Source organism: Hemitrygon akajei, chromosome 19 (genome assembly GCF_048418815.1).
Source record: "Hemitrygon akajei chromosome 19, sHemAka1.3, whole genome shotgun sequence".
NCBI lineage: Eukaryota > Metazoa > Chordata > Chondrichthyes > Myliobatiformes > Dasyatidae > Hemitrygon > Hemitrygon akajei.
Window position 1 is genome coordinate 29,578,030 of NC_133142.1, and position 24,363 is coordinate 29,602,392.

At 38.8% G+C, this 24,363-nt stretch overlaps 1 long non-coding RNA gene across 1 annotated transcript in view; it reads left to right on the top strand.

Annotated features, from left to right (window-relative positions):
* LOC140741855 (uncharacterized) overlaps positions 1 to 21,319 on the top strand; it is a 240,286-nt gene extending 218,967 nt beyond the window's left edge. The window contains exons 3-4 of the long non-coding RNA XR_012102144.1: positions 13,322 to 13,385; positions 21,217 to 21,319. This is a non-coding gene — a long non-coding RNA (uncharacterized lncRNA). The remainder of the gene's footprint in view (positions 1 to 13,321; positions 13,386 to 21,216) is intronic.
* The last annotated feature ends 3,044 nt before the right edge of the window (positions 21,320 to 24,363 follow it).

Genomic DNA, 24,363 nt, shown 5'->3' on the forward strand with positions numbered 1-24,363 from the left:
TCCTGTGCACAGACATGCATATCATTAAGTGAAAACTATTTCAATTAGGTGAAGAAAGGAACCCAAAATCCAGATTCTATTCCTGCCGTTACAGACCAATAAAGCAAAACATCCTCCCAACAACCCAGTTTCTTTCTGGCCAAAAATTTGATTTTAGTAAGATGTTGTAGCAATGCAGTTCATTATGAAGAATCAGATTTAGATGCAAACAGAACATTAAAGACATTGTAATCTGAGATGGTGCTCACATCTAAATATTAAAATTGGGTTTTCATGCTGCAAAGCCCTGGTGCCATGTAAAGACTAAGTGGGAGGTATATGGATCCATCTCCTAGAGAATAAAGTTCATCTTTGTGGGTATGATTAAGAATGGAACAATTACATTCTTCAACAATGAATGTGGGCAGTGTATGCACTCAGCAAACTCTGTGCCATTGTTTTAGCATGTTGGAGAATTGCTGATAGAGTTCAGACACATGGGGCAACTCTACTTTGAAGATAATACAGTATGTACCTGTGGTTCAGAGTACTGACTCAGATGAGCTTTAAAAGTCAAGAAGCTTTAGACTGGTGAATATGTTGTGATTTACAGTTTAAGCACACAAGCTGGTTTAGAATAGAAGCAGCAGTGGATGGAATCTTGTCATTGTTTGCAGAGCCAGACTTGTTTATACTAAACACATTCTAGCTACTACTGTAACTAGATTCCTTATGGTATCAATTACCAGGAATGAGTTCAGAACCAAACCTGCTAATTGCCAGTTATCCAGAAGCAAACTTTCAGAATTCCTTATCTTATTTCTTTATCTTATTCTTCGATATTCACTAAGGAGAAGGATATTGAATTGTGTAAGGTAAGGGAAACAAGTAGGGTAGTTATGGGAAATATGATGATTAAAGAAAAGGAAGTACTGGCGCTTTTAAAGAATATAAAAGTGGATAAATCTCCAGATCCTGACAGGATATTCCCTAGGACCTTGAGGGAAGTTAGTGTAGAAATAGCAGGGACTCTGACAGAAATATTTCAAATGTCATTAGAGACGGGGATGGTGCCGGAGGATTGGTGTATTGCTCATAGAACCATAGAACCATAGAACATTAGAGGAAGGTTTTTCACTCAGAGAGTGGTTGGTGCGTGGAATGCACTGCCTGAGTCAGTGGTGGAGGCAGATACACTAGTGAAGTTTAAGAGACTACTAGACAGGTATATGGAGGAATTTAAGATAGGGGGTTATATGGGAGGCAGGGTTTGAGAGTTGGCACAACATTGTGGGCCGAAGGGCCTGTATTGTGCTGTACTGTTCTATGTTCTATTACAGCACAGAAACAGGCCTTTTGGCCCTTCTTTGCTGTGCTGAACCATTTTTCTGCCTAGTCCCACTGACCTGCAGCTGGGCCATATCCCTCCAAACCCCTCATCCATATACCTGTCCCAGTTTTTCTTAAATGTCAAAAGTGAGCCCGCATTCACCACTTCATCTGGCAGCTCATTCCACACTCCCAACACTCTCTGCATGAAGAAGCCTCCCCTAATGTTCCCTTTAAACTTTTCCCCCTTCACCCTTAAGCTATGACCTCTGTTTTTTTTTCTCGCCTGGCCTCAGTGGAAAAAGCCTGCTTGCATTCACTCTATCTATACCCATCATAATTTCATACACCTCTATCAAATCACCCCTCATTCTCCTACGTTCCAGGGAATAAAGTCCTAACCTATTCAACCTTTCTCTGTAACTCAGTTTCTCAAGTCCCAGCAACATCCTTGTAAACCTCTGCACTCTTTCAACCTTATTAATATCCTTCCTGTAATTAGGTGACCAAAACTGCACACAATAATGTGGTTCCATTGTTTAAAAAGGGTTCCTAGAGTAAACCTAGCAAGTATAGGCCTGTAAGTTTGACGTCAGTGGTGGGTAAATTAATGGAAAGTATTCTTAGAGATGGTATATATAATTATCTGGATAGACAGGGTCTGATTAGGAACAGTCAACATGGATTTGTGTGTGGAAGGTCATGTTTGACAAATCTTAATAAATTTTTTGAAGAGGTTACTAGGAAAGTTGATGAGGGTAAAGCAGTGGATGTCATCTATATGGACTTCAGTAAGGCCTTTGACAACACAAAAGGTTAGTTAGGAAGGTTCAATCGTTAGGTATTAATATTGAAGTAGTAAAATGGATTCAACAGTGGCTGGATGGGAGATGCCAGAGAGTAGTGGTGGATAACTGTTTGTCAGGTTGGAGGCTGGTGACTAGCGGTGTGCCTCAGGGATCTGTGCTGGGTCCAATGTTGTTTGTCATATACATTAATGATCTGGATGATGGGATGATAAATTGGATTAGTAAGTATGCAGATGATACTAAGATAGGTGGCGTTGGGGATAATGAAGTAGGTTTTCAAAGCTTGCATAGAGATTTAGGCCAGTTAGAAGAGTGGGCTGAAAGATGGCAGATGGAGTTTAATGCTGATAAGTGTGAGGTGCTACATTTTGGTAGGACTAATCAAAACAGGACATACATGATAAATGGTAGGGCATTGAGGAATGCAGTGGAACAGAGTGATCTAGGAATAATGGTGCATAGTTCCCTGAAGGTGGAATCTCATGTGGATAGGGTGGTGAAGAAAGCTTTTGGTATGCTGGCCTTTATAAATCAGAGCATTGAGTATAGGGGTTGGGATGTAGTGTTAAAATTGTACAAGGCATTGGTGAGGCCAATTTTGGAGTATTGTGTATAGTTCTGGTCACCGAATTATAGGAAAGATGTAAACAAAATAGAGAGGGTACAGAGGAGATTTACTAGAATGTTACCTGGGTTTCAGCACCTAAGTTACAGAGAAAGGTTAAACAAGTTAGGTCTTTATTCTTTGAAGCGTGGAAGGTTGAGGGGGAACTTGATAGAGGAATTAAAAATGATGAGGGGGATAGATAGAGTTGACGTGGATAGGCTTTTTTCCATTGAGAGTAGGGGAGATTCAGACAAGAGGACATGAGTTGAGAGTTAAGGGGCAAAAGTTTAGGGGTAACACGAGAGGGAACTTCTTTACTCAGAGAGTGGTAGCTGTGTGGAACGAGTTGCCAGTAGAAGTGGTAGAGGCAGGTTCGATTTTGTCATTAAAAAAAAAATTGGATAGGTATATGGACAGGAAAGGAATGGGGGGTTACGGGCTGAGTACAGGTAGGTGGGACTAGGTGAGAGTAAGCGTTCGGCACGGGCTAGAAGGGCCGAGATGGCCTGTTTCCATGATGTAATTGTTATATGGTTACTTTCCTTTTTGTAAAAACTTAAAAACTTAATTATTCTTGGTTGTGAAGCACAACCATGAAGAAGAGTTGGACCAGTACATGTAGCTCAGGTACTTGCTAGTAGAGAGGCAAAGTACTGGATCAGATATGTGTTCTGTAATAGGCTTTGGATGAAATGATGGACAATGTAATTCACTGGCCTCAAATACCCCTGGATGGCTAATAATCCTGCACTTAGTCGCCATCCAGCGAATCATATGGGAATGGGAAAACAATTATGGAGTTAATAATAATTCCCCAGTTGTTGAATATCTATTGGCTATGCATGACAGATCATACAAGTATGCTGGTCTAATGTTTTCAAGATAAATATAAATGACTTGCATGAAGAATATAAAGTGTATGTTGAATAAGTTTGCAGATTACATGAAATCTGACAGTTATAGATAGCAAAGAAAATTGAGAATAAAAAAGACATTGATTAGCTGAAAAATTGAAAAGTGGCAGTAGAAGTAATTTAATCCAGACAAGTGTGAGGTAATGCATTTTGAGAGGCAAGTATAGTATTACATAAATGCTTTGGGATCCAGGTCCATAGTCCCCTGAAAGTGGAGACACAGGTGGACAGGGTAATCAAAACGTCATTTGGTATGGTTGCCGAGTCATGGACACCAAAAGCTGGATGTCATGTTGAAGTTGTATGAAACATTTCTTAGACCACACCTTAGAAAAACCCGTGCAGTTCTGGTTGCCACACTGCAGGAGGGATGTTGGAGCACTTGAGAGAGTGCTGAAGAGATTAATGGAAGGGCAGAGGTTTAAGGTGAGAGGAGAGAAATGTAAACAATATCTGAAGGGTGTTTCTTCATAGCATGGTGAACATCTGGAATAAGCTGCCTGTAAACATAGTGGAGGCACACAAAATTACAATGTTTAAAAGGCACTTGGAAAAGAAGTTGGATAGGGAGGTTACAGAGGGATATGTGTCCAATGCGGGCAAATAGTATTAGTGTAGATAGGCACTGTGATTGGCATGGATGAAATGGATGAGTGTGTCTATTTATGTCCTGTACCCTTCTGTGACTGTATGATTTCTAAATGGGTGAATTCAATGGAAGGGACTGATGGACACTTGTCATCCTGAAGGTCTGTTCCTTTTGCATCCGTGGCAACTTTAAATGGTGGAGGAAGCGTTAATAACTTGGGGTGTGATGAGTGTGTTATGGATCTGGTGACATGAGTCCCATAGAATTCTTTCCACTTCATAATTTTGCATGTACTGTCCATTGAAAGTGGTCCTTTTAGTATCAGGTTCACTACAATTAAGCAGAAACCAGACCGTCATATTTTAAACATATTTTAGAACCATACTGAGTTTTTTCTTTGCTTCCATTTAGGCTGCAACAAAGGGCCTTTGTGATAATTGCTGACTTCCTTACCCTTGCTTCTTTAAAAGTATGGTGAGTTCTTACCTCGAAATTTGATCTACTTCACTTTTTTTTTAAGAATGGAAACATCGTGGAGGTTAAATATACGAAGGATACGCTGCATTCAAATCTCAGTATTTCTGAGCAAAAAATCTGCACCAAATTGCACAGTTATACCTGTGAAGCTTCTGGTTTGCAAACTAACCAGACATAAGGAAATCATTGTGGACTTCAGGAAGGTGCAGACAAACCCACCTTCCCCCATGAGTACATGGCTCCTCCATAGAGAGAGTTAAGTGCACCAAGCTCCTGGGAGTTCACATCACGGATAGCCTTACCTCGTCTCTTAATTTCACCTCCCTGAACAAGAAGGCACAGCAGAGCCTCCATTTCCTAAGAAGATTGAAGCAAGGAAGGCTCCCCCTCTATCTTAACTGCACGTTACAGGAGCACCAGTGAGAGTGCCCTGACAAGTTGCATCTCCATCTGGTACAGGAGCAGTCGAGCATCGGACCAGAAGTCCCTACAAAGGACTGTGAGTACAGCTGAGAGGATGATGATGGGGTCCTCCTACCATCCAGTGGGGATATTTATCAGGAGCGTGAATACAATAGACAATAGACAATAGACAATAGGTGCAGAAGTAGACCATTCGACCCTTCGAGCCTGCACCGCCATTTCGAGATCATGGCTGATCAACTACTATCAATACCCGGTTCCTGCCTTGTCCCCATATCCCTTGATTCCCCTATCCATAAGATACCTATCTAGCTCCTTCTTGAAAGCATCCAGAGAATTGGCCTCCACTACCTTCCGAGGCAGTGCATTCCAGACCCCCACAACTCTCTGGGAGAAGAAGTTTTTCCTTAACTCTGTCCTAAATGACCTACCCCTTATTCTCAAACCATGCCCTCTGGTACTGGACTCTCCCAGCAACTGGAACGTATTTCCTGCCTCTTTCTTGTCCAATCCCTTAATAATCTTATATGTTTTAATCAGATCCCCTCTCAATCTCCTTAATTCCAGCGTGTACAAGCCCAGTCTCTCTAACCTCTCTGCGTAAGACAGTCCAGACATCCCAGGAATTAACCTCGTGAATCTACGCTGCACTTCCTCTACAGCCAGGATGTCCTTCCTTAACCCTGGAGACCAAAACTGTACACAATACTAAATTTGCAATACACAGAGCTCTTAGTATTATTAAGGATCCCACCCATCCATGCAGCATCCTCTTTGACTTTCAACCATCACTCAGGAGACTATGATGCATAAACTCAAGAACGGTCAGGATGAGAAACAGTTTCGCCCCCAGGCCATTAGGCTTCTGAACTCCCTCGTACATCGTATTCGAAGTGTCACTGGTTAATCTGTTCCATACTTTACAATATTTCATTATTAATGCACTTTGTTATTTCAAAGTTCAAAGTATAATTTATTATCAGAGTACATACATGTTACCACATCAGGATCTGTAAACTGTAAACATCAGGAACTGTAAACTATAAACAAACTGTGCAAATGCATTTAATAAATAAATACCGATGAATAACAAACATGAAATATCAAGATAAAAGAGTCCTTAAATAAGTGTAGTTATCCCCTTTTATTCAAGAGCTTGATGATTGAGGGATAGTAACTGTTCTTGAACCTGGTGGTGTGAGTCCTAAGGAATTGTATCTTCTACCTGATGGCAGCAGTGAGAAAAGAGCATGGCCTGGGTGGTGAGGATCTCTGATGATGGATGCTGATTTTCTATGGCAGCGTTTCATATAGATGTGCTCAATGGTTGAGAGGGTTTTACCTGTGATGTACTAGGCTAAAACCACTACCTTTTGTAGGATCTTCCACCTAAAAGCACTGGTGTTCCCATACCAGGCCGTAACGTAGCCAGTTAGCAAACTTTCCACCACACACCTACAGAAGTTTGCTGGAGCTTTTGATGACATGTTGAATCTCCACAGACTCCTGAGGAATGAGAGGTGCTGTTGTGCTTTCATCGCAATTATATTTATATGATGGATCCAGGACAGGTCCTCGGAGGTAGTGACACCCAGAAATTTAAAGTTACTGACCCTCTCCACCTCTGATCCTCCAGTGAATGCTGGCTCATGAACCTCTGGTTTCCCTCTCCTGAAGATTCATCTGTAGATTTTATCCTTACCTTCAGAAGTTATCGTGTGTTAGGTGTACTACTGTGCTTCGCACCTTGGTTCAGAGAAATGTTATCTTGTTTCTATATACATTATATGGTTATATATGCATGCATATAGTTAAATGACAATAAACTTGACTTGAATTGACTAACCAGGTATTGCTACTTAGTTCAAGAAAGCCTGTTGTCAAGATATACCACAGGTATTATTCAAGCAGTGGCTATCAACATCACTTCCTACAAACATGAACAGTATTTGCTAATTAGCCATCCTTAGGTGTGTTAAGCAAGTGGCTAACACCTTGCTTGTGCAAACAATCTCATCTCCGTCATGGGTAATAAATCTCAGGTTTGTAGAGAGGTGAGTTTCCTGGATGTCGCAAAATATGCAGACGTTCAAATCACCTAGTGTAGCTGAAACATCCTTGTGGTTTTACCAGTACCCGTTAGCTAAAATGAGGGGAATGCTTTCTTTTTATTGGAGTTTGGAAAGCTGATCTCCTTGGATAGCTCATTTGTAGCTGTTCTCTGATCCATGCGAATGTTAAAGATTAAGGTGCCAGGAGAACTCAAATTGCACAAATATGTGTGTAAGTGCAATTATGGAAACAAAAGAAACAGGGTCAAAGGCTGAATTAGTTAACAAATATGAGTAACAATACCAGTAAGTTTTTACATTTTATCTTCAGATGCTTTACTGAGTGCAAAGGAAATGAAAAAGATTGAACAATACATTTCAATGATATTTTCACTAATGGACGATTCATGCTTTTAAGACCAAAGTTGGAGATCTGAGTCAATCAAGCATTTGTGGCACTTTGGTGACAATATACTCTGCCAAATGGCCCAAAACCAAATTTATGAGTGTCCTGATGAAGGGTCTCAGCCCAAAATATGGACTGTTTATTGCTCTCCATAGATGGTGCCTGACCTGCTGAGTTTCTCCAGCATTGATTGGCATGTATGATGTTGTAGGCGTCACTGAATCATGGCTGAAAGAAGTTTATAGCTGGGACCTTAATGTCCAAAGATACACATTGTATCAAGAGGACAGGCAAAAAGAGAAAGGAGGTGGTGTTGTTCTGTTGGTAAAAAAATGAAATCAAATCATTAGAAAGAGGTGACATAGGGTTGGAAGGTGTTGAATCATTGTGGATAGTGCTAAGGAACTGTGAGGGTACAAAAGCCCCGATTGCAGTTACATATGGACCCCCAAACAGTAGTAAGAATGTGGTCTACAAATTACAATGGGAGATAGAGTATGCATGCCAGAGGGTCAATGTTACAATAGTCACGGAGGACTTCAATATGCAGGTGAATGGGGAAAATCAGGTTGGTGCAGAATACCAAGGGGGACGGGTGTTCTAGAATGCCTACAAGACAACTATTTAGAGAGCTTGTGGTTGAGCGCACTAGAGGATCAGCTGTTCTGGATTGGATGTTGTGCAATGAACCTGTATTTATTAGAAAGCTTAAGGAAAAACAAATCCTTAGGGGCAAGTGATCATAACATGATCAAATTCCCCCTGAATTTTGAGACGGAGAAGCTAAAGTCAGATGTATCAGTACTGCAGTGGAGTAAAGGGAACTACAGAGGCATGAGAGAGGAGCTGGCCAGAATTGATCAGAAAAGAACACCGGCAAGGATGATTGCAAAGCAGCAGTGGCTGGGATTTCTGGAAGCAATTTATAAGGCACAAGATATATACATCCTAAAGAGGTAGAAGTATTCTAAAGGCAAGATGACACAACCATGGCTAACAAGAGAAAGCCAATATAAAAGCCAAAGAGAGGGCATATAATAGAGCAAAAATTAGAGAGAAGTTAAGAGGATTGGGGAGCTTTTAAAAACCAATAGAAGACAGTTAACAAGTGATTAAGAAGGTAAAGATGGAACACAAAAGAAAGCCAGCCAATAATATTAAAGAGGATCCCAAAAGTTTCTTCAGGTAGATAAAGTGTAAAAGAGAGGTGAGAGTGAATATTAGACTGCTGGAAAACGACACTGTAGATGTAGTAATAGGACAAGGACATAGCGGATGAACTGAATAAGTATTTTGCTCAGACTTCACTATGGAAGACACTAGCAATATGGGGGATGTTCCAGGTGTCAGGGGTCATGAAATGTGTGAAGCTACCACAATTAGAGAGGAAGTTCTTGGGAAACTGAAAGGTCTGAAGGTAGATAAGCCACCTGGACTAGATGGTGTGCAGCCTAGAGCTCTGAAAGAGGTGGATGAAGAGATTGTGGGGCATTAGTAATGATGTTTCAAGAACCATTAGATTCTGGAATAGTTCAATAAGACAGGAAAATTGCAAATGTTACTCCACTCTTAAAGAAGGGAGAGAGGCAGAAGAAAGAAACCTATAAGCCAGTTAGTCTATCCTCAGTGATGGGTAAGATGTTGGAGTTGATTGTTAAGGATGTGGTTTCAGGGTATTTGGTGGCACGTGATAAAATAGGTCCTAGACTGATGGACTTTATTGAGGAAATAACAAGCAGGATAGGCAAAGGAGAATCAATTGATGTTGTGTACTTGGATTTCCATAAGGCCTTTGACAAGGTGCCACACATGAGGCTGCTTAACAAGCTATGAGTCCATGCCATTACAGGAAAGATTCTAATATGGATAAAGCAGTGGATGACTGGCAGGAGGTAAGGAGGTCAGTTTTGGGACAGACTTTAAATGTCAATAATTTGGATGATGGAATTGATGGCTTTGTTACAAAGTTTGCAGATGATATGAAGATAGGTGGAGGGGCAGGTAGTTTGAAGTAGCGAGGCTATAGAAGGACTTAGACAGTTTAGGAGAATAGGCAAAGAAATGGCAGATGGAGTACAGTGTCGGGAAGTGTATGGTCATGCACTTTGGTAGAAGAAATAAAAGGGTTGACTGTTTTCTAAATGGAGAGATGATACAAAAGAGGGACGGGATTCCTTGTGTAGGATCCTCTAAAGGTTAATTTGCAGCTTGAGTCAGTGGTGAGGAAGGCAAATGTGGTGTTAGCATTCATTTCAAGAGGATGTAATGAGACCTCAGTTGCAGTATTGTGAGTAGTTTTGGGCCTCTTAGAAAAGATGTGCTGAAACTGAAGAGAGTTCAAAGGAGGTTCAGGAAAATGATTCCAGGTTTGAAAAGCTTGTCATATGAAGAGTGTTTGGTGGCTCTGGGACTGTATTCATGGAATTCAGAAGAAGGAAAGGGGAATCATATTGAAACCTATTGAATGTTGAAACGCCTTGATAGAGTGGATATGGAGAGGGTGTTTCCTATGGTGGGAGAGTCTAAGACTAGACACCAGAGATGAGGAGGAATTTGTTTAATCAGAGAGTGGTGAATCTGTGGAATTCATTGCCACAGGTAGCTGTAGAGGTCAGTTTTGTATGTATATTTAAGACAGAGGTTGATAGATTCTTGATTGGTCAGGGCATGAAGGGATATGGGAGAGGGCCGGAGATTGGGGCTGAGAGGAAAAATGGATCAGCCACGATGAAATGGTGGAGCAGATTCGATGGGCCAAATGGCCTAATTCTGGTCCTATGTCTTTTGGTCTCATGGTCTTATTTGGTGTGTGTTATTCAGGGTTTCCAACACCTGGAGAGACTCCTGTGTTTATGAGATCAGTTGGCTCTGCTCTATGAATCTATGAACCCATGAAGCTATTGCTGGCAGTTCACTTTCAAGTGAACATCGAAATAACAACTGTAGCTACGCATCCAGATGTGTGGTACATTGCTCTATTTGGCATCTGGTTATCTTTATCACAGTCTTTGACTTCAACAGAACCTGAATTCGAGAAGCAGAGAATAATACATTACAATACTGAACAACTGAAAAGTAACTTCTTCCTAAGCAAGTCCATAAACATTCATCGATGTAATGGTGTGAATTTGATACTGTTCTTAACATCCTGATTAATAAGTCAGGAAACCTTGCTGAAAAGTAACAGATTGATTTCAAGACAAAAGTACTTGTAATAGCAAATATCAGTCTCATGGAATGCGGCTGCCGATAAGGGGTTACTCTCAGTAAATTTTCTTAAATCTAATTACAAAGCAGAAAAAAGGACCTGGAGCCTTTAAGAGAAATGCATTAATCAGAATTTAAATAATACTTTCCATGTCCTTATTACTTCCTAAAGAACTTCACAGTCAATTAAATATTTTGAAAATGTAGTTGTCAGGAAACCTATTCTTGCCCCATTTATAAAGATGTAGGATTCAGGGACTGAAAAGAGGAAATACATCTTTCAATATACCATGTTTAGGGGCAGACATTCCCAAATGGGGAAGAAAATGATACTTTTTATACTTAGTTGAAGGCAGTGTAAGGTCCAGAGCCAGATGTCAGTCCTCACATACTCTTCATGAGCTAACACGTAAGAAAGTCTGTGTGTCTACTTACTGTGCTAAAATCTTATATATCAACTGCAGCTGAGTCTTTCCGAGATTTCCGTAGACTGATTCAGCATAAGCAGTCCTAATAGATTTCTAATACTGTTCATTGACAACATGTCTGAACAGTGGTTAGCTCCAACCACAGCATGTTTAGGAGTAGCCACAATTGACATATTGAGCAGAATGTGTGTTGGAGCAGTTTACACTGGGGGTTACATAACTCTAAAGCATCTGGTAGGTGTGGCAAGGTCCAGAAGCAAAAAAGCCATATGAAAAACATATGCTACTTTCAAAATGCAAATACAAATTAGTGTCACACTGTGCCAATTGAAATATGTAATGTTTTAAGCATTCAATGCAATATATTTTATCATAGTTGCAGCCCAGTGAAGATCACCCTTGTGGGTGACTACGTTATTACAGCAAATCACTGACAAGACAACACTTGAAGGCAATTTTAATGATTATAATTTTTTATTTAGTCATTTGCCAAATTAACTTGTTCATTTTGCACATCAGCTTGAAAATTAAGTCTAGTATTATTGGCTGTTATTGCACGGTGCAAGTAAGTTTCCACTTGCATCGTATGCAATTGTAGAAAGTGTGCTCAACAATTTGTGCTATTAAGTGGAACAATAAAGGGAAATGCCTTCAGGGTTGGCATAATTACTACGTGTGTCTTTACAGAGAACAATATGACACTGTCCTTTGTAATTTTGATTGAGCAGTGTTATTGGTATGCACCTGATTTGTTAACCTTGACCAGCATGCCCAAAATCATATGATTATTTAACAAAAATCCAGATATTACTTGGCAGTGGGATATTAATTATGATAATGTTTAAAATGTGTTCTGTCACTTCATAGAGGGAAGCAAATGTTGGCATGACAAAGGTTGATAATCTTTAAATTGGAAGCAAGTTCAGTTACCCAGAGTCAGCATTACTGGAGGATAAATGATTTAAAGTTTTACTTGCAGGCTTGGTGGATTACTCCACTGTAGTTGTTGGCAAAGGTTATAGGTAGTAGGATAGAAAGATACAGTAATAAAACTGGAAAGTGGGATGAGTGTAGATCAGGGGGTTCCCAACCCTTTTTATGCCATGGACCAACACCATTAAGCAAGGGGTCCATGGACCCCTGGTAGGGAACCCCTGGTGTAGATGGACACAAAGTTCAGTATGGTTAATGTGCCCTGTATGGCCTGTTTCTGTGGTGTACAACTCTTAAGACTCTTTAAATAATGGATGGGACAATTCTTTTATTTAACCAACACACACAAAGTGCAGGAGGAACTCAGTAGGCCAGGCAGCATCCATGGAAAAAAATATCTGTTTTATAGATGCTGCCTGGCCAGCTGAGTTACTCCAACACTTTCAGTGTTTTGCTTGGATTTACAGCGTCTGTATATTTTCCCATGTTAGTTCTTTTATTCACTCAGATTTTCTACTATGCAGGATATTAGCATATTGATGGTGTTTCTTTCAAACTAGTATACAAGCAGCTAATTGATATTACTAGTGGAAATCAATAATTTTTCCCATTTCATTCTCATTCTAATCGCAGGACCTTGCCTGACTACATGATTGACTTCTCTAGGGCATTTTGTAATGGCATGGTGCTTTAGAACTCATTATATTTATATATCAGCCAATAAGGGTGGGAGGGGAGTGAGGGAATTACCAAGAAACCAGATATGTTACCATTCATTTGTAACTGTGTCACTTATTAAAGTAATGGGCTAGTCAATTTAATGCATTGCTATAGAGTTAGATAATAATCAGCAAAATGTCGGCAACTACTTTATATCTAACAAAAAAAACTAGAATTGGCAAAGAACCAAATGGACTGATATTCATTAATGCAATAGAGCAGGTAATACGGATTTTGACTAAACTCTTATGCTAAATGTACAGTATACCATAGAGTGCAAGCAAGATTTTCTAAAAAAATTCCTTGCCAGTACTATTCAGTCAAAATCAGTATGCTGAAGTTATTTTTAATAAACTGTCATCAGATTTCATAAGATAACATAATCAAGTTCAAACTTCAAATTATACAACTCTTACTAAGTATTTTCAAATATGTTTCTATTTATGCAGTACATCTGAAATCTTTGCTCTTGGATGGTGCTATTAGAGACTTAATTTTCTACTTGGCCAAACTGTAAGTACAAAAAAATGTAACCATTAAGAATTTGCTTTGTAAATCTCATACTTATGGATTTATGGATCGAAAAATGTCAAAATGTTTTTTTTTGTATTCCATTTTATTTTCCTCAATCAGCTTCCTTTGGTCAACATGATTTAACCATTTTCAACCAAGTAAATATCCCTGCCAAAATTGTAACAAAAACTGTTTCCAAGTCCATTGCAAAAGTAAATGCTTTCAAGTGAGAATCTGCTTGCCTCAAAGAAGTGTAACTAAACTTACAAAATAGTGATTCTTCTAGCAGATCTTCAGTTAATACAGCTATTGTTTACAAAAATGTTAAACTTGTATTTCTGTTAGTAATTCCCACTGGGAAATATGATCAAGACTCATATAACTGTAGCATAATTTGTGATTTTTTTCTAGATTAATTTTTTTTTACATGAACAGTAAAGGCATAAGCAATTTTTAAGCAAGTGTCATAATGTCTTGACAATATCAAACCAATGTCATGGCATCTTCACATATCTGAATCCCAACAGTAAAGTTGTTTATTTTTCCTTAATTCTGAATTTAACTCCCACAGTCTACTTTAATTGAATGACAGGATTAATGAAAACTATACCAGCCAGCAATTTTACCGTATTCAAATTTTACCCATTAAGATACAGTATGCTGATAGTTTGTTACCACAAAAGTTGCATTCACTTTTGCACAAGATATGACATTCAACAACTGTGAATGAGTTACAACCAGACTCAAATCAACGAGGCAGATCAGAGACATGGGCTAGTCCTACATCAATTAACTAGCTGGAACTACTTTTTGCCCAAACCTATCGTTAAGGATGTGAAGTCCGTAGGCAGACGGAGCACAGCAGGAGAAGATCTCCAGTACATGTTGGTATGGACCCAACAGAAACAAGTCGATCAGATGGGACATGGAGACAGAATAGAGAAAGAGGTTGGGAAACTCTGTCAAAGGAAGTCTGTGGAGTCTGGAGGACATCTCCAGCATGGAATAACAAATAATAATATTTGTCTTTCAGTCTTCTGCTCCTTGATGTCAGGATGATTGGAAAAGGTTGGTTCAGGTCACCAGCATCTTTGAAGACAAAGAAAAAGGCCCAATTAATCTATAATTGAATGTCTTGACAATATTAAACCAGCTTCATGGTGCCTCCTCATAACTGAGTTCCAACAATCTTTGATAGACTTTGAGATCATAAAGTGAATTAGCCAAGGAATATTTGCTGCAGTTTTGGATGCTGTTATACGAGTAAGCCATTAAGATTTACATTGGAACAGTTACGTCAATTGCGGCCCAGCTAAGTACACAAATAAAACAATTGGAGTGGAGAAAGAGGCCCACCATCAGCTTCCTAGTGCAACTAAGGATGTGACCTTGTCTGCATTGACAGTATCATATGACCAAATACACTTTAAAATCTTAAATATTCTTCATGCTAAACTTAGCATTTAAGTAAGGGCATGCATTGATTGTTATTTTCGTTGTTTATATTCTGTAGTGTTTAATTCTGCATGAGATAATTTACATTTCTAACAGTGATTAATTAACATTCTAATTACTAGATGAAATAATGGATACCTTTAAATAATGGGAATTTAGTTCTCTCATCATTTATTGATAACAACAACAAATTCCACTTACTGCTGAATTAAGAAAATCCTGCACTAAACTGCAAACATGCAACACTGGAAAATATTAAGTATAAACCTTAGGAACCCTGATTTTTGAAAGATATTGAGGTTAAAAAAAGAAAGAGGTGCATGGCAGGAAGGAGCAAATGAGGTACTTGAGGAGTATAAGAAATGCAAGAGAATGCATAAGGAGAAAATCAGGAGGGATAAAAGAAGGCATGAAGTTGCTCTAGCAGACAAGGCCAAGGAGAATTCCAAGTGCTTCTACAGATATATTAAGAGCAAATTGATAGCAAGGGACAAAATAGGTTCTCTGGAAGATCTAGAAGATCAAATTGGACACCTATGCAAAAAGCCAAAAGAGATGGAACAGAAATGGAATTTTTGCATCTGTATTTACGTGGGAGAAGGACACAGCATCTAGAGAAGTGACCAAAACAGTAGTGAGGTCAAGCACTGTGTACAGATTACAGAGGAGGTGAAGTCTGCTCTCTTGAGGCAAATTAGAGTGGATAAGTCCCCAGGGCCTGACAAAGTGTTCTCTTGTACCCCATGGGCACCTGGTACAGAAATTGCAGAGATATTTAATACATCCTCAGCCAGTGTAAGGTGCTGAGGACTGGAGTGTAGCTAATGTTGTTCTGTTGTTTAAGAAAGACTCTAAGAATAAGCCAAGAAATTATAGGCTATTGAGCATGACATAATAGTGGGTAAGTTACTGGAAGGTATTCTAAAGGACCAGATATATAAATAATTGGATAGATAGGGACTGATTAGGGATAGACAACATGACTTTGTGTGTGGCAGGTTGTGTCTAACCAATCCAATAGATCTTTTCAAGTAAGTTACCAGGAAAGTTGATAAGCAAGGCAGTGGATATTCATTTTTTATTATATGTACCAGACTTATTAGTCACAATGAATCACTTTTTAGTTGGATATTCTTCATAAATCTTCCCAGCAAGCAATAAGATAGGAAAGCAGAAATGCCTTTATGTTTTCCATCTTGGTAAGAAGCTAGTTGTGTTTAGGAGTAAATATGCATAGTCAATTATATATTAATAATCTGAATCACCTTTTCTCGGTCCGCCACAAAAGGTGTGATCTCCTAGTGGCCATCAATTTTAATTCTACTACCTATTCTCATTCTGACATGTTGGCCCCTGGCCTCCTGTAGTACTACAATGAGGCTACTTGCAGCTTGGAAGAGCAACATCTCATATTTATTCCATCTGAGTTGCCTCCACCCTGATGGCATGAACATCAATTTGTCTAACTTCCAGTAATTTCTCCTCCTCCCATTTTTTTCTTCTTCCACTCCCTTCTTACCTTTTCTCTTCTCCTTGCCTTCCCACCACCTCCCTCTAGTGACACTCCTCCTCCCCTTTCTTCCTCTCCTATCAGATTCCTTCTTCTTTAACCTTTTACCTCATCTGCCTATCACCTCTCAGTTTCTCACTTTGTCTACCTCCTTCACCCACTCATCTTCCCCCTCACCTTGGTCTATATGGTCTGGTCTTTATTTGTAGACATTGTTTATTGCTGACATCAATGGACAAGCCTTACTCTGTCAACCTGCCATGCATTAACATTGCTTGAAAACTCCCCAGGCTATTCTTATCAGGTCCAGATATGGAGGATCTAGTTTGAGACACTGGTAACAGGAGGATGAGAATCAGCAAAGTGAGAAAAGTAAACTCCTGATGTGTTCCAAAGATTTTGATAACCCCCTACTAACCACTGTCAAAGACAGCTCCTAACATTCGAACAACTGCTAAATTATATCTGGTAAATTGGTGTCTTATTGTTGCATGAACCAAGGCTCGAACTAGCGACCTTCAGATCACTAGACCAACGCCTTAACCACTTGGCCACGCGCCAGTAAGATGCAAGATTATAGAGAGGTCAAGTGTCAATCTTATCATACTAGGGAATTGTGCAGCACTTAAAAACAATGAAATAACTTTAAAAATAAAAAAATTAAATTGATCAACATTTTTAAAAGCTAAAACAGAAAAACATATTTAAAAAAAGCTGAAGTAATGAAAAGTACTTTCTTATCTGCAGCCTATGAAATCAATGGAGTCTCAAGCAATGTACATTGTTCTATAGGAGGTGAATACAAGAAAGGTCCAGCTTCACCTCAAAAGTGGCCAAACTAACAAATTCATTTTTCTGAGAACACCAATACCTACATTTGACAAAGTATGGATTGTTGTTTCATATTTGCTTATACTGAAATGAGTAAATGCTCCAGTTCTGTTTGCAACAGCAGGCATGGACCAGTACGATCTGGGCTAACAAGAAGGACCCTGCATTTAAAGTCTAAAATAGCAACATATGTCACTATTGAGATCCAATGCACTGAATATTACTTACTTCTCACCAGGCTATTAGATCACTGTATGTGAGAATTCTAATATCATACCAGATCAAGTATATCACATGGAAAATCTATGTTCAGATAATTTCAATATCATAATCATAACCACATTAATTATCATCGTAAATGGAAAAAAATTAAAAGAGAATTACACAAACTAATTTTTCTGTCAGCAGTACTAAAATTATATTTTTTAAATCACTTTAAACAATGAGTAATGCATACTTTTGAGTAGCTGAGTTTAAATTTCAATTGTAGGCCGCAATAATAACCAAGGTAAAATAAGTATTATGTAATAGATGTAATGCAAGTTATTTTCTTGAGCTAGGAATATGATCCTTTCTGGATGGAGGTTGCCCATGTCAAATTTACCTCCAGTTGACAGTCCTTATGAACAGGTGTTGACTGAGATTCTGAGTAAACTGCTCTGTGAAAGCAAAAAAAATCAAAAATATAACTTCCAGATTTTGATCCGCCTCTAGCATAAAATGTTCAGTTTTTATTGAACATCAGGACTTTAAATAGATTCAAATAAAAAGTCAATATATATTTCTGCCAACTGTAATATACATCAAGAATATCAACTTTAGTATTAGCCATAGATGTACTTTTCTGCCAAATAGTCAATTTTGCAAAATCAGCACTTAAAACATTTTAACTAATATTGCATTATGTGAGGTAACTACTGTTCCAAATCTAATAATATTTTAATAATAAATTCAGTAAGGTTTATTCAAAGGCAACACGAGTGAATCTGCAGATGCTGGAAATAAATAAAAACACAAAATGCTGGCAGAACTCAGCAGGCCAGACAGCATCTATGGGAGGAGGTAGTGACGACGTTTCGGCCTGAAACGTCATCACTACCTCCTCCCATAGATGCTGTCTGGCCTGCTGAGTTCTGCCAGCATTTTGTGTTTTTATCAGTAAGGTTTATTTTTGCTTCTCCATTATTTAATTAATGGTTACCATCTCCTACCTTTGGCAGTCCTATCTGTGGTTTTTATATAATCTATTGGTCTTCTTGATCTCATTTTACCTAATCATTCCCACAGCTTCTACAGTACAGGAAACTCAGTTTCTTTCACAGAAGCAAAGCATTGCAGCTGCTGGAAATCTGAAATAGAACCAGAATATCTTAGAAATATTCATCAAATCAAGCAGCATCTATGAAAGAGAGAACATATAGTTAGTATTTCACATTGAAGATGCTTTATCAAAACTGAAATGCCAGGACTTCTTTAATTATTACCAGATTATATTTTTCCCTTTGATAATGTACATTTATTTAAAAATTGGCCACAGCGTAATATTCTTAGAGTGTCATGCACCAAGGAGTGATGTTGAGAATTTTGTTGGTGCAATGGAATGAACACAGTATTTTTGTCATCCCAAAAATGGGAAAGGAATCTGTCTAATTTTCAGGCATCCAGGTGTGACCTCACTTCCTGGCCCTGTTGTGCAAATCTTTGCTTGAGCAGTGGCAGCTTGGAACAATAACTACATTATCTGCATTCTTATGGTGGGCATTGCATCATGAATTTTACATTTCAAAATGTAATACGAAGTCCATCTTACTACAATCCATCTTTCCATGGAATTATTCATTTTTTCTCCATTTTACCTCACCATACTGTTATGAACAGAATTCCACTGAATTTTCTTGTATCTACCAAGATTCCTTATGCACACCAATTTGACAGATTGTACAATCTCTTGTTAAAACCTGCACCTCAGCTTTGATTTCTCAAGGAAACACTGTGCTGGTGGCCTTGAAGGGAGATGTTCAATAACGTACACTTTGTCTTTGCATTGTTGTAAATTCCTAACTAGATTCCTGAAAAGTAACATCAATATGCTTCCTTTTTATTTGCTACACTCCTTTACACACCATCCAGTATCTCCTACTCTTGTATAAAGCTGAAAATACAAGTGAATGATGTGCACTCAATGCTTCAACAACAGCATTCCCAAATTTGATCATCAACTTACCATTTCTTTGGAGCGTAGAAGGTTGAGGGGGGACTTGATAGAGGTATTTAAAATAATGAGGGGGATAGACAGAGTTGACGTGGATAGGCTTTTTCCATTGAGAGTAGGGGAGATTCAAACAAGAGGACATGATTTGAGAGTTAGGGGGCAAAAGTTTAAGGGTAGCACGAGGGGGAATTTCTTTACTCAGAGAGTGGTAGCTGTGTGGAATGAGCTTCCAGTAGAAGTGGTAGAGGCAGGTTTGGTATTGTCATTTAAAGTAAAATTGGACAGGTATATGGACAGGAAAGGAATGGAGGGTTATGGGCTGAGTGCGGGCCAGTGGGACTAAGTGAGTGTAAGTGTCGGCACGGACTAGAAGGGCCGAGATGGCCTGTTTCCATGCTGTAATTGTTATATGGTTATTGTTGAGTGCTAGCTAGGGACAGATTGGATACAGTTTTTGCAGCAGGACAGGAACATTTCTAAAGGATTGTTAAATGTGAACTCCCATTCTTATTGTATATCTTCATGTGTTAAATATTTTTCAATAGCTTCATTTTATTGCACAAAAACTATAATTAAATTGTGCAGAGCAACATTTTACAGCTGATGACCTGATTTTGTGTGAAAGCTGAAAATAGGCCTGGAAGAATTCCACACACCAAATCCAAATCTGCTAATAATGTCATAGAACCTTTTACAAAAAAAAAATGAACTCAAAGACAAGGTGGTAGAACTCCCTTCATGTAGAACAACACACTCTGTGCAATGCAACTGAATTTTATCTAAGATATTTGAATTTTATATACATGGCTGGTGCCAAGATGTGGGATTTGTTAATCTTTTCACCAATTCTTCCCTCTCTCCTGACTCAAAAATGATAGCCCCAAATCTGCAGACAGAAGATAATGCAGTTATTCCTTGAGCTTTGAATAAGTTGGGTCAAATAATACAAAATTAGACGTAGATTTAAAAACCTTGGTAAAATTATTTCTACTAAATATAAATTTTGAAGAGCAGCCTCAAAAAAATGAAATTCTTTAGGTAATTTTAAGAAAGTGGTACTAATTCCCAAATCTAAACAGAATCATGTTGATGCAGGAACCAACAAAAACTGCAATAGATATTTAAGGTCACTTTAATGGAATTTTCTAATACTTTGCAAAGCTGATTATATATTTTAATTAACAGTGCTTTCAAAGCTCTTTTTTTCACTTGATCTATGAAAGATGAGATAGATAAGCACGGAGTGTCAGAGAAAACCAAAAGAATGTAACTACTGTAATTAAAATATTGTTTGACCTTTCCATGTGCAATAATTTCAATTGTATTGTCCACTTTCTCAAAGGAGCAAAATGCTAACTGAGCCTGTTGATTCACCTTATCCGTATTCTTCACAAAATATAAGGCTGCATTTTCACAACGGGTTCATTGGCAGAGTAATTCCATCAGTTCCATACCCCGTCTCCCTATTTCCCTGCATTCCTGTAATCTGTTTCCTCTCATATGTTCCTTAAGTTTATTTTACAAAAACCATTCAACCTGTCAGCATATCTTTTGAGATGTGGGAGCATACAAGGTCACCCACTGGAAACCTATCTGGGGCAGCGGTTTGTAGTGCTGTCATATCACTCTGTCACTGATCAATACAAATGCATTTTCAGAAACATTATTGTATTATTTCTGCTTATATACCCCGCCTGGAGTTTTAGTCACTCTTGAATATCAGTATGCCCATATGCTTTGTGTGAAGGTATTCTGTTTCAGTGTACACCAACAACCTTCTTTCCGAATGTCTGTTCAATGACTCAGGCCTGATGCTTTTGCAGATTTTCCATCAACTGTACAGCATATTGGGCCTGAAAGGAGAGGCAGAGATGGGGAAAGACTGCAGCTTCATTCCTTAAAATTAAAAGCCCATAAAATTACAAATAGCCAAACAAAATGTGAGTATCATGGTTCTACTTGGTAAGAATGTGGCATGGAGTGAGGTTTCTTTTAACTTCAGGGATTAGTACTGAATGTCAAGGTTAAATCTCTCCTCACACGACTGTCCTGCCTCCACATCCCCAGCTGATATGTTGTCTAGCTTTATTCAGTGTTTGTGCATGATCACTTCCTGCCATGGAAAAATCTAGATGAAAGCACTTATAGGAAATCAGTCAAATGAACACATTCAATTAGCATTAGAAACATGTGTGGAAATAGTTAGAGAAATAAGCAATAATAATTTAAGAGCTGTGCTGAATATATTCTCAAAGCTCTGAAGCCCTAAGCATTCATTTTGGTTATCCCTGAGCCTATTTGTTCAATTCACTGACTTTACTCATATGCCAAATGTGCCTACAAAAACTATTCAGCACAAATGGAATGTTATCAGCAATGCCTGGTTCCAGATTATTTTTCATCTTCATTTGGGTCTAATCCATCAACAACATCAAATTTTAATTGCCTAATAATGTTCCTTTTCACTTGAGATAACATCATGGAAGTGCTATCTTCTCAAAAGATGGAGAACAAAGCAAATAGCTGTCTGGAGATCAGTAGCTGTCGGCATTGCGCTGAATGTCTAAGCATATCACTGGCATATCACATCAATATAGCACACAATACAACATGCCTCTGCCTGGCCTTTGTGCCGATCTAATTCACCCATATGTTTTCATCTCTTTCCTCTTAATGTGATTAATAGCCTCAAGTTCATGAATAAATGGCATCTATTTTACAGTTAAAACAAATTAGCAATAAATCATACATTTATGTGTTTATGACCGTGTGTGTGTGTGTGTGTGTGTGAGAGAGAGAGAGAGAGAGAGAGAGAGAGAGAGATCGAGATCCATGGGTGTTTTTAGTCTCTTGACTTTTATTTTTTTTAAAGTATATCTTAGACACTACTTTTATTTAGTTTAAACAGACTCTGAGTAGTTATGAATATTTTTGAAAGTCAAAGGCATCCAAATTAAATGTCAGCATTGACGGAGGGCAAGCCTAGGGGCAGGGGACTCAGTAATTGTCAAAGGTGTTGTCAAAGCAACAGCCACCTGTGCTGGGGGAAGTCCGATGCAGAGTCCATGACCACGTTAATGAGCTGGGAATTAGCCTTCCAGCCAGGTGCCTTTGAGGAAGCCCAGTCACTGTTGATTGGCTGTTTCAAAGCAGTGCATCTGCATATGAAGTAGCTTCATGAACTCACGTTTATTTTCTGGTGAGTAGCAACTTCCTTCATACTCACTCAGTCTACTTCACAGTGTTCTAAAATAAAGGTTACTTTGCAGTGTAAATTCCCGGACAAATTGTGGAGAATATTTTTTCCAGAGTACATTTAAGTTATATACTGTCAAACATGATGACGCTTTTTAGTAATACTGAAGTGTTACCTGACCTGAATGTAATTCTTTTTTGAAAGGAGATCGAAACAAAAAAACACCTATTGTACACAACTAATATAGTAATTTGAACTTAACAAGCAACTGTGCATGTCAGTAAGGTTCAGGCTGAACAAAATAGTTTTCAGTTCTTTTTATCCTCTATATAATTCTTCAGATGATAGAAATAAATAATTCAATAAAAATTGCAGGTAATGTATCAGTAATGAAGAAAACAAGATTTAGATTCAATTTTAATTCAAGGCCAGTAATGAGGTACTTTTACACTTGGGTCACATCTAAATCCTTAAACAATCTTATTTAAGGAAAAATGTCATTGTATTGGAAGCAGTTCTGAAAGGGTTTGCCAAATTAATACTATTTCCTATTTAGACAGATTGTACATCCTAGGCTTGTAATCACTGGAGTCTGGATGAATGAGAGGGGACTTAATTGTATGACCTTGAGATGTGGAGATAATCTTTCCTCTTCTGAGAATTCAGAACACCGGCACAAGTGGTAAGTCTGGGAGAACTCTCGTGTCCTTGATGACTACATCTCCAAGAAGTGCATCTGACTGTATCAGGTAACAGGAGATAGAGCTAGATGACATGGATCATTCAGTAGAATGAAGAGTTGCTAGATAGGAGCTACAGGGAAGCTGGTACACCTAGGTTGCAAAAGGAAAATAGCTAGGTGACCATCAGGAGAGGAAATGAAATAGGCAGATAATGCAGATTACCTTGAGGCCATTCAAGGTATGCCACCGCAAATTCTTTACAGCAAGAGCAGGTAGAAGTAATGGGCCTACCTGGACCATTGGTTTGTGGATCTTGGGTAGGAAGTAGAAACGAGAGGGTGGGGTAAGGGAATTATGAAGTTGGTGGCTGTGGATGGGAGTTCTCCAGAGCTGATAGGTGTTAGATCTCTTTGTGGGTGAGCATTTCGGAGATAGTGACTACAATTCCCCAACCTTTACAATAACCTTGGGCAAAGATAGGAGCAGAGTTATAGGAAAATTTTTAATTGGGGTTGTGAGAATAATGATGCTATTAGGCAAGATCTTGGTAAGCATGAACTGGGAACAAAAGTACTCAGGAAGACATACAATGGGAAAGTGGAGATTGTTTGTGGAAGCACTTGCAAGGAGTTCTGAATAGTTAGTTTCATTGAGACAGGGAATGGGTGGAGGAGTCTTGGGATCCATGTTCCAAGGATTGATTGGAGAGGCTGCAAACTCATTTGGAGGTCTTTGGGGTTGACGTCGCATGTGTTCCTGGATTCTGGGTACTCTTTCTTTTGCTGTCTTTGAGCAGTTTGATTGGGGCGATCGATGTGGTTGGGGCACTTCAGCCAAGAATGCTTTGCTCTTTGGCCTACAGTGGGCTAGCAGCACAACACTGAACTGATGTGAACTGAATACTACTAGACTCCTGGTTTGATGTTTGACGTTCTACATGTCGCTTGCTGTTTGCTGTTTGCCGTGTGCGCAACTTGTTCTTTTATCACACGGTGGGGGTTTGATGTTTTCTTGAATGGGTTCCATGGTGCTCCTTTGTTTCGTGGCTTCCTGCAGGGGGACGAATCTCAGAGTTGTATACTGCATACATA